Below are 10,411 nucleotides of genomic sequence, written 5' to 3'. Positions count from 1 at the left end.
ATTATGAGGTAAGTAATTATAGAAACTAGCAGCCTATTTAGATTTGTCCATTCCTTCCAAAAGACTCCTTAAAGTAACGTTTTAAGTTTTTGAATATCTAGGAGCAATAAATTAAGAAGGTCTATTGGGGAAGTGTCCTTTGAAGATTTCTGATGAGTGGGCTCTAAATGTACAGGTAATAAGGGATAAGATACTTGTTTAGCGCGTGTCCGCAACGTCCGCTGCGCCGTGAGTGTTGTGACAGACTGACAACTGGCGAGATGAACCAATATTGACCAGCCAGCCGCCAGGATGTTTGCGGTACATATAACGACGTCCAACTAAAAGCTAAGAAAATATTTAAGATCGGAAACTTCACGGGCAAACACACAACAAAAAACTTGATGTTCCAAACCGAATAACCACGAAAAAGTCCAATAAGTATCTTATCTTTTACAAAAAATTGTGACAGAAATACAGAATGCTCTATTATCGGGAATGTTTTTTTGTTATGGCAATAAATATGGTAGGGATGCTGTGACGATTATGGTCGTGTTTATCGGGCTGTTATCAGCCGGAAAGCGCGCTCTTGACCCCGAACTGATAAAGCTCACACCGAAATAGCTCGCAGATGATAACGTGGCTCACGTCCGTTTGTTACGAACCGAGTAAAAATGAATGTACCGTTTATTAGTATTGCTCATATATTCATGTATTTGGAAGTTTCAAACATCGGTTTTACGAATTCATTCACAGATTGTCATTGATAGCGGACTTCTAGATAATAAATAATGTTTTGGGCTAAACGTAGACATTGTATAAATTAAATCTGTAAATAGATAATATTTTCCTTTAAGAATAAAAACGACAACATTTGAGACAGTCGAGTAGCTAAATACCAGAAAATAATAGCGCAAAAACAATTGCTCGCGTAAATCAAAATAGACTCAAGTAGGTTATATTTGAACCTCGACTGTTTAGCACTATAGAGCATATTTAGAGCCCATCAAATATTTTGACACTTGGCTGTCGTCAAGATAAAGTGTCGCAGTAAAGTCATCGTCGGCTTCGCTCGTGACACTTGTGACTTTTATCGCTCTTAACTTTTTGCGCGACGTCGTATTATTTCTTCTTCGCATTTCCAATATATTATGTTATTTTCGTTCTGTTCAGTGTACATTCTCGCTATAAAACGTGCAGGTGTTGCGTTATCGTTAAGTGGTAATTTAATGTATGTTTTCCCAAGTTTAGAGCCAGCAAATTGTGTTGATAGTAAACTGTAATGAAAATATTCCTTCCTTGTGTCGATAATTTGATTTTGTTAAGCGAAAATCTTTTATGGTTATTTTATAATGTCATGGAAAATGAATAAATCATACTTTTAAACTGTATTCCTTATCGATTTATGGTTTCAATAAAGTTAATGGCTTCTACATAAATCTAAAGTGTTTTTATTTAAATAGGTTTTGTGTAGGTAGTTGGAAAAAAATCTTGGATGTAGTTTCATTATAGCAAAAAAAAAATGTTGTTTTCATTTCTCGACCGGTTGTTTGATGTTTTAGCTATAAAATTGTTCAACAAGTGAACAACTTGAAGCTCATTACGAGATACAGAGCGGGGATAGGCTCGCCGGAGAAAGGGACGCGACGGACGCCGATCAATAAGTCAAGACGCCATACAAAGCTACACCAAACATACCTATGGATAGACAGACGGTATATTTTTTCGTCTATTGAACGATGTTTCGATAAAACCATGTTTATTGGTAGTACCTACAATAGTCAAATCAAAGGGTGTTTTGCTTCATGGATGGTCTATAATTTTTGAAAATAAATAGCAAATTAGGCTCCAAAATCGTTACTTAAGTAGCTTATATACATAAAAAGCTTTAAATGATTCAAATAAAGATGAAAGTGAATGGAAAAAGAATAAAAGAGAATGTGCGACCCTGCCAGGATTCGAACCTGGAATCTTCTGATCCGTAGTCAGACGCGTTATCCGTTGCGCCACAGGGCCTATATATGTGTTTACAAAATTATACATTACGTGGTATAGATAAATTATACAAAAAAGCTTTGGTATTTTTTGTCATATAATTGTTATAAAAATATGCTTCTTAAGTATTTTTTACAAAAAAAAGTGCGAGAGAATTATGTATTCAATTTATTTCGGCTATCATTGTATTTCGATCCAATTAAATGTATTTCTTTGATCGTTACATAATGGGGTTCATTAGATAGCGGGCACGTGAACATTTTACTAATTAACGCTAACAGTGAGGTCGTGTGCGAGCCGCGTGCGCTCTAGTACCCACAGCGGCCGCGGGGCGGCGCGCGACGCCATCAACGCGGTCATTTGAGTTTTATTCTAATTTGACAGCGCATAAGCTTAGAAACAAGGTTGTTTGCCTGCTCGTAATATATTGACTTAACACCGATACACAATATTGAACATGTCTAGAACATAATGTTCATCTCAACATTATTATTTACAAAAGAACATTTCTATTAAAATTAACAGGAAAATCTGAACTCAATAAAAACACATTTTATGTTCGCATAAATCATCGCGAAAATATACATAACATCACTTCAAACTCAGAAATGGACCTTAAAAAAAGATTTTAATATCATTTCATTTTACGATTTCCCTTGTCGTTTCACGTGTTGAACGACTTCGGACTATTTTTCATACTATAAAACATTTCAAGAGGAACATTATGCACATAAATTAGTGTGACAAGGTTCCTATGGCTATCAACACTTCATCGGGTGGTCTGTCGCAATGGCGCACACCACAATTTCCACTTCCCTCATAAAAACACCGTATTATGAAATTTTATTACACAAATAAAACTAAATAAAAATACACGTGTACACCAATAGAGTAAGAGACGTAATTGGAATAATGAATATCGAAACGAGTATTTCAAAAACGCATGAATATTAATGATATGCAGAGCGGTAGACGAGCTTAACATTGCATAACTTGGAATTGTATTTTACGTAAGAGTTTATGTACATTTCTAATGAAGGTAGCATGGTGAGATATTGGAGTTACATGAGCAATTTGTTTAAATTTCGTAACAAAGTATTTAAAGATTAGTGAGAACTGTGAAGTGTCAATAGAGAGGTGACAACGAATGTGTTATGAGAGGTGATTTCAACACCCGTGAGGGCTTAAGTGTGGACTTCTTATCTCAGTGAACCACTTCAATGGTGACGTCATGGTATGCATGATGCAGATGGTTCTACTTAAGGTACATTTGCTAATATGTAGCGTATAATCCAGGAATGTTATCTGTTTAACGGTGTTTAAGTTGATATGTTGTAAGAAGTTGTAAGAAGTGGGTTAAGAATATGAAGTAGGTTTGGGACTAACTCAAAAATAAAACTTCGTTCGCTTTAATCATAATCAAATATAAAGACCAAGAAGACAAATTGTAAGTGCTCATGTTATGTTTGTAACCTCTTCGCGCCTAGATGGCGATGATCCAATTTTGGTAAAAAATATGGAAGTATCTGACACCTTGGAGTCTCGAGTAACACAGGTTTTCATCTGCGAGTAACAACGGTGCGGTTATTTATTAGGCGAGATATGTGTTTTACATTTGATGCCGTCCTAAGCACAATACAGTAAAGATTTACCGAAATTCGTTCTTAAAGTTTGCATTAATCAAGCACATACCTTTATAACCTATACAATGTTATAAATGCCACTCGACCTACAGGACGATGACATTTCTCGCCTGTTCACCTCTTGCACAGGAAACAACCGAGGTCAAGGATATTAAAGGCATTAAATAACTTACACGATCAATATACAAGGTGTTGTCTGCCTTTTATGGAAATTACTGCAGCGAATTTCTTCAATAAACTACTATAAGTTAAGTATTTAATTTCTTATTTAACTATTATTCATTACTGATGCTGTAGAGTGCTAATTGTTAGAAAAGATAATATTTTGTTTACGCTTACAACATTTGGGATAGCAAGTCTACTAAAGGTTTATTTATTCACAACTTTCTAAAACTATGGTTGTCAGTTTCATAACTTTAGCACCTCTTTCCTAGTTTGGAGTTAAACAAAACGACATTTGTTAGTTTTGAGCATCGGTGGCACAAGGGTCGGCATGCGGCATGACCACCACAATGGTCAAAAGTACATGAATAATAAAAAGAAAACTAAAAAAAAATCCAACATAATTTTGTAGGACTCAAATACATAGAATAGGCTAAAAGAAGGAAGTGCAACTGTTTCGAGAGTTGCCTACAAACTTACTGATTCGTCGTCTGATTCATGGAGCTTATGCCGTCTATCAAATGCACTGCAAAGTAAGATATACGCGTCGCTTTTCAGACTTTACATCGAAAAAGGTATTAAAAAAAAAACGTAGCTTATCTTATTGTAAGGTTGATCGTCAACTCCTAATAGTGGCACGCTTGCAATCAGTCCTACCTTCTTTTATTTGTCTACATTCCATGTTCAAGTATAACCGGGTACGTCGGGGCGCGAGTAAATCCCATACATCAGCGAGGCCGATTCGCTTCCGTTCAAATAAACAAGTTTCATAAAGCTCGCTCGATGACGTCTATATCTGCTTCGCACTCACCAATCGCTCTTTATAACCCGCTATAAATACTACGTATACAAATATGTAGCACATATTTGTATACAGGGTGTAAGGAACACCGTGACTTTTCCGTGGGACCTGAGTTCTAGACATGATTCCAGACCCCCCTGCGTTGGAATTTTTCATCGGTCTTTTCATGAAAATTGCATTTTTTTTTCGCGTTTTTTTAATTTTATGTGTCATAAAATCATTTTTCCTACGTATTTCAATAATATTTTCATAACGAAAGTAATTATTAAGCCGATTTCACGAAAAAAGGCAATGTAAATGAAACACTAAAAACTGCTCCCGATCAGCTGATTCGTAAAGGTACTCGTCGGTCATCGCTCTCTCGCAAATCTAACCGAAAGTGACGTCAAAACCGAACCAATACATGAGCGTCAACCGTAAGAGATAGCGCAACTATTGCGCGCGCACTCGCACTCATTATTCGTAATCCTGCCTACTATTCCTTTAAAAAAGCCGCGCGCTTTGTAGGCACCGCTAGCCGCCTTTGTTGACACCGCCAGCGCGCCGACAAACACCTACAGCGGTATCGGCGAGTGACGTACCTGTGACACTGGATAAAATAGTACATCGATTTTTGTTACACGGGTTCCATGTTATAAAATAAAAAATCACTTTCTCAGCGTTTATCAACTTATCGTACTACGAAATTTATTAAAACCTTTTATTATTAACAGTTTGTTATTGTTTAGAATTCTGTAGTTCTAAAACATGTTGTTATAAACAATAATTTATTTTTTCTAAAATTAAACTCTGTTTTGTTACTAATATCCATCATCTCCTAATGAAATTCCTGCTTAAAAATTTTTATTTTTTTTTTTGCTACGAACTGCTGAATAATTATTCCAGTCACATAAAACAATTATGTTCTTACACAAAAGTACATTTTGTGATTAATCAATTTTAAAGGTTTAAGTTAAGTACTTTATTGTCAAGAATAATTTTACGATATTCACTTCGACCTCATGTAATTTATCGATAAAGAATCATAGGTACCTAGGTCCAACACTACTCAAAGGTAAAACCGAAAGTTCGGCTTTTTTCAAAATAGTACCTATTTTTACTCAGTTTGTTCCTTACGCTAATCGAATGTGCATGTGCAATCGGGTAATTCGCGGACTAATTATCGTGTAGGCAGACAATTTTATTGTGTTAAGTGATATAAGTGCGTGTGTTGTGTGTGTATTATTTAAATTACGATCCTAGTAGCTCGATAGGTTATTTTACCGCCCGGGAGAATGGCAACATGCTAATGTGTTATGGCGAAGCACGTGGCAATGCAAGTCTCGCGATGAACATTTACTGGACGCGGTACTTTTTGCCCTGGGTTCAGCAGCAGATTTATCTGGTTAGAAGTGAGCGAGATTAAGGTAAGAGTAGGTTTGATTTAATAATACACAAGACACAGATTGAAGTCAGAATAGTGTAAATTGATTGGTATTTTTTTGTGATTGTTTTTCGTTACATCACAACATTTTTATAAAATGCGCGCGCGTTTCGAATGTTTCGATCGTGTCGCCGAGTGTCGCCCTCCTACCACATTACAGTTCGTGTAAGTACGTACGCTGAGCGTAAGGATCGCGCGGTAATTAATTCATTGCGTGCTCAAAAATGACTAAATCTATAAATATTAATCTCCGACGGTAGCGACTTCTTTAATATTAATTAACACGTTATTTTAAAGTCATTATGCGACTTTGGTGGTACGGTGTTCCTTACACCCTGTATTACCGTGAAATTGTTTGTGTTTTATGAGAATTATTGGGTTTTGTGGTTGGTATTATGAGAAGTATATTTTTTTCCATTTATCTATGGGAGAAAATGAAACTGTACATAAAACGATTCTATTTCTAAATAAAAATGGAAATAGGTTTTAGCATTAACTCAGTTTCATAACATTACCGTGATATATTTCTCAAACAAACCTAAGTCGTAACTCGAATACTTTGAATGTCTGTATATTTCTCACAGCACTCGTTTATCCACAAGTAATCGATTCTGTAATGCGATGCGTCTAGAAAAAGTGGAATCTGCCTTCGCATTGCTCAATACTTGTATGACGTTTGTTTTTGTTTTACCTGGACAAGCTCATGTAGTAATGTCTTACTAAGGTGATGTGTGTGTCTTGTGTTTGTAGTGAGGTGCTAACAGCGGCCTGTCCGTGGGAACTGCAAACACGGCATTTTACTTAGATACCTCATTCAGCTCTTTAAAGTTACAAGAACGTTCATTCACGTTTCGAGTGCCTTAATTTGTTCCGTTCCTTGTAGTAAACTATTACTTACGTCTCTTATGTGTCAAAGAATTTTGGAATATACAGAGTGTTGTCAGAAAGTTGTCTATTTCCGTGCTTAGAAGCGATGTTTAAAACATCATCGGGCTTCGTCAAATCATGTGTATATGAGTTTTTTATGACATTATCATGAATGTAAAGTAGTTCCAACATAATGCTACATTAAACATTCAAAAGCTTTTTTAAATATTCCCAACTTCGCCGTCTACGTAACGTTTCTCAGCCGTTTCCAAGAAGATCGCATTGCATTGTTTATCACACGATTATTTAATACACGGAACAGATTTATAAAAGGAAGTGACACTTTTATTAAGCGTGTGACATTTGTATTAGATGATGATCAACCATATTAACACAGATATAAAACCTGTTTTACTTTATAACTAAACAAAACATATACTTTCCTTTCTAAACTACTTTTTTAATTCTGAAACTGAACAATTTAGACGACAAGCATTGTTGAAATAAGCTTTACCAAACAGGTCTACTGTTGACCTGTTTGGTAAAGCTTAAGGCACTTCCCTCTACTATTATATTCCGTGATTTAAATCGTTTGACATAAGTAGGTGACACCAGTGAAGTCGTGAATAGTGCCGAGTGGCCGAAGCTGCGAAGGTGTCACCTGACCGGCGCCAGACCGACGCTGGTATATGAGACCGTCACACGAGAACATGAACGTTTAAGAATTTAATGCTTGATGAGCAAACTCTGTTATTGCAGTTATTATTCAAATACGGGGAATTGGATGGTCGGGTTTGTTAAATGTACAAATAAGTGCTGAGCTTGGTTGCTTAGGCTTATGTTTATGAGTCTGGATTTTGTAAAGTAACAGTTATTTAGAAAAAAAAAAACAAATGTTTATTAGTATCTAGCATTACACGAACGGAAAGTCTAAGTTAAAACTATGGCAAAATTTCGCTTTGATATTTAGAGTACTAACTCCGAAAGGTCCATATATTGTATCCTTTTTTAAATCAAACTTAATCTTGTAGTTTTCAGAATAACAATAAAGTTTTAAACAGACAAACAATTATTATGTTCTTAAATATAGCAGACAATTTGTAGATTATACACATTATCCACGGCACATAAAACAAAACTAGCAGTTGTACAAATTAAGTGAGTGAACTACTAATGTCGGAATTGTCTCATCATACCTAATGCATGCATATGTCGTTGCATCAGTTTTTCCGCCCCAAACTACTAACGATAATAGACAACTATAACCAGACCTACCCCGCCCCCTCGCACCCCTTTAAACTAAAAGATGAAATGGGGGTTTGTATGAATTCTCAGGGGTCTTGATTGTTTGGTTGTTTATGAATTGCGCATGGTGTTACGCCATATGGAGTATTAGCGGGACACTTGGGACCTGCTGGATGCGGGATTGCTTCGAATGGTAACAACTGGCTACATTCGCGATCTAATAATGTTTTATGATCTCTCATATGAATAAACACCCGGTCAACAAATGTACATAATAGAACGACAGTGTAGGAAAAGTCGAGGTTATGTTATACACAAACAAGTATAAATTAACAGGCAAAACAATGTATTTCATTACTTTATACATAGTTGTACCTACAGCTGAAGTATCCTCATACAAATACATAATTAAACTAGCGATTGTCTCAGCCAATCATGCATAATTACTTTACAATGTAGCATGAATAAAAGACTATTTATAGATAGAATAATTAACTAGAAATAAAGATATAATCCATCAATTCATGTCGTCGTCACGAAATTCTGCCATAAATTCATATGACGGGGTGACTTAATCAAAACGTGCACTTGTACCACTTGCACAGCCCTCGGAGGGCGCACAATGTCGAATATATTCATTTCCTCCGCAATATTTGTACATTAGAGGTCTCGCCTCGCTACGCTCCCCATTGCTCTTGAGTTTGACTCTATAGCTTCAGTTTTCTATAGGGGAAAACTGCCCCTACTAACGGTGCGTCTTCTATCATTCGACTTTAATCAAAAGAAAATTGTTCAATGATTTTTCACAAATTTTCTTTTCTGGATTTTCAGCATAACAGAAACAGTGCCAAAAAAGGTGAGGTCCGTAATACCCAATAGCGGATGATTGCATGCAGATATGATCATAATAGTATTTAAGGTTTACTTCGCTTCAACTGAAATTAAAGACAAATAAAAGCCTATTGTTAAAGCTCACGTGATACTGTAAAAATGTGTCATACTTACAACCAATGGTTATTGATGTCAAGGATATTTGAATTACCATTATCGTGTTCAATGTTCACTCTATATTTAGCATGTCTTATCAACTTCACACAGTGTTACAATTCTCACATTTTCGACTCGAGTTTCCCGAGTAGGGGTATGAAGGCATGAGACAAGGGAGACGGCCGCAGCCGAGTAATGAAACCTTAAATCCCTGGTACGGACTCGTAATCCCATGACGAGAAGTTAGTGTAGGGGTGTCCCGCGCCAGTTGGCCGCACCTAATGCGGTTTAGTGTTTCATTTCCAGCGCAAATTGTGTTTTTATACAATCATCGTGTTGTTTTTTTATCTAAATCTCTTTCGCAACTGTTATCGGACTTGCACTTCGCTGAGTTAAATGACAAAAACTCGGGAAGTGATTTACGAGCTCATGTAAAATCGTACTTCCTCTGCCTACAAAAAGTATATTATAAAGCAAACAAAATTAACGCCTTGCTTGGTGTGTTTATACGAAGAAATAAATTACTTACCTAATAGGGACTATTCACTTGACATATAAGATTTAATTTATAGTGCTCATTTATTTATAGATGATCGCCATAGAATTGGTTGTAAATGTCATTGTTTACGTGGGTAAATGATCTTGAGAATGACTATTTATATCGCTAGTTCCAACTTAAACTGTATCACATAACCTTGATGAAGCCGATTGACATTGATTCAATATTTTCCTTATAATTTAAACCTTCAACATTTATGGCAACGTTTGTTCAGTGTTAATGCAACATTTACATTGTATGTTCTTGATTTAACGCAAGCTTTGTGATACAATCGGTAAGATCTGCTTTTACTGCGAGTGTCGAGTATAAAGTATCGCGATAGTGCGATGGTGTCGCAAGCCGCAGCCCTGGCGCGATCGGGCCGGCATCGCTCGGTCGCTCCGCCGTCGGCGACGCACGTGCACACGGCTTAATGAGACCCTGCCAGCCATCTTCCGATCGATGTTTACGCTCGTTACTTTCCACGATGCTGGATACTGATTTAAAATAATGACTGCGTTAATTAGGGAGGGGATAACACAAGCTTTTTCAGTACCTTTTATTTTCCGCTTCTGATAAATATCGGCCATTGTTATTTTTGTAAAGAATGGAAAAATACAGTTTGCTATAAAATTCTTTAAATTACTTGTGGCATATCATAAAAATACAAAAAAGTCCGCAGTCGGTAGGATTCGAACCTACGCTCCCAGAGGGAATCTGATTTCTAGTCAGACGCCTTAACCGCTCGGCCACGACTGCCTTGTGGAGAG

General features: G+C 36.5%; 2 non-coding genes across 2 annotated transcripts; both read right to left on the bottom strand.

Moving 5' to 3' along the window:
- Positions 1 to 1,922: 1,922 nt before the first annotated feature.
- On the bottom strand, positions 1,923 to 1,995 carry Trnar-acg. The gene has a single exon. It is a non-coding gene; the product is annotated as a tRNA-Arg (tRNA).
- Positions 1,996 to 10,318: 8,323 nt separating this feature from the next.
- Positions 10,319 to 10,400, bottom strand: Trnas-aga. The gene has a single exon. It is a non-coding gene; the product is annotated as a tRNA-Ser (tRNA).
- Between the last annotated feature and the right edge of the window lie 11 nt (positions 10,401 to 10,411).

Source organism: Trichoplusia ni, chromosome 1 (assembly GCF_003590095.1).
Source record: "Trichoplusia ni isolate ovarian cell line Hi5 chromosome 1, tn1, whole genome shotgun sequence".
Lineage (NCBI taxonomy): Eukaryota > Metazoa > Arthropoda > Insecta > Lepidoptera > Noctuidae > Trichoplusia > Trichoplusia ni.
The sequence above is the reverse complement of the archived record's forward strand: the minus strand, read 5'-3'. Positions and strand labels throughout refer to the sequence as shown.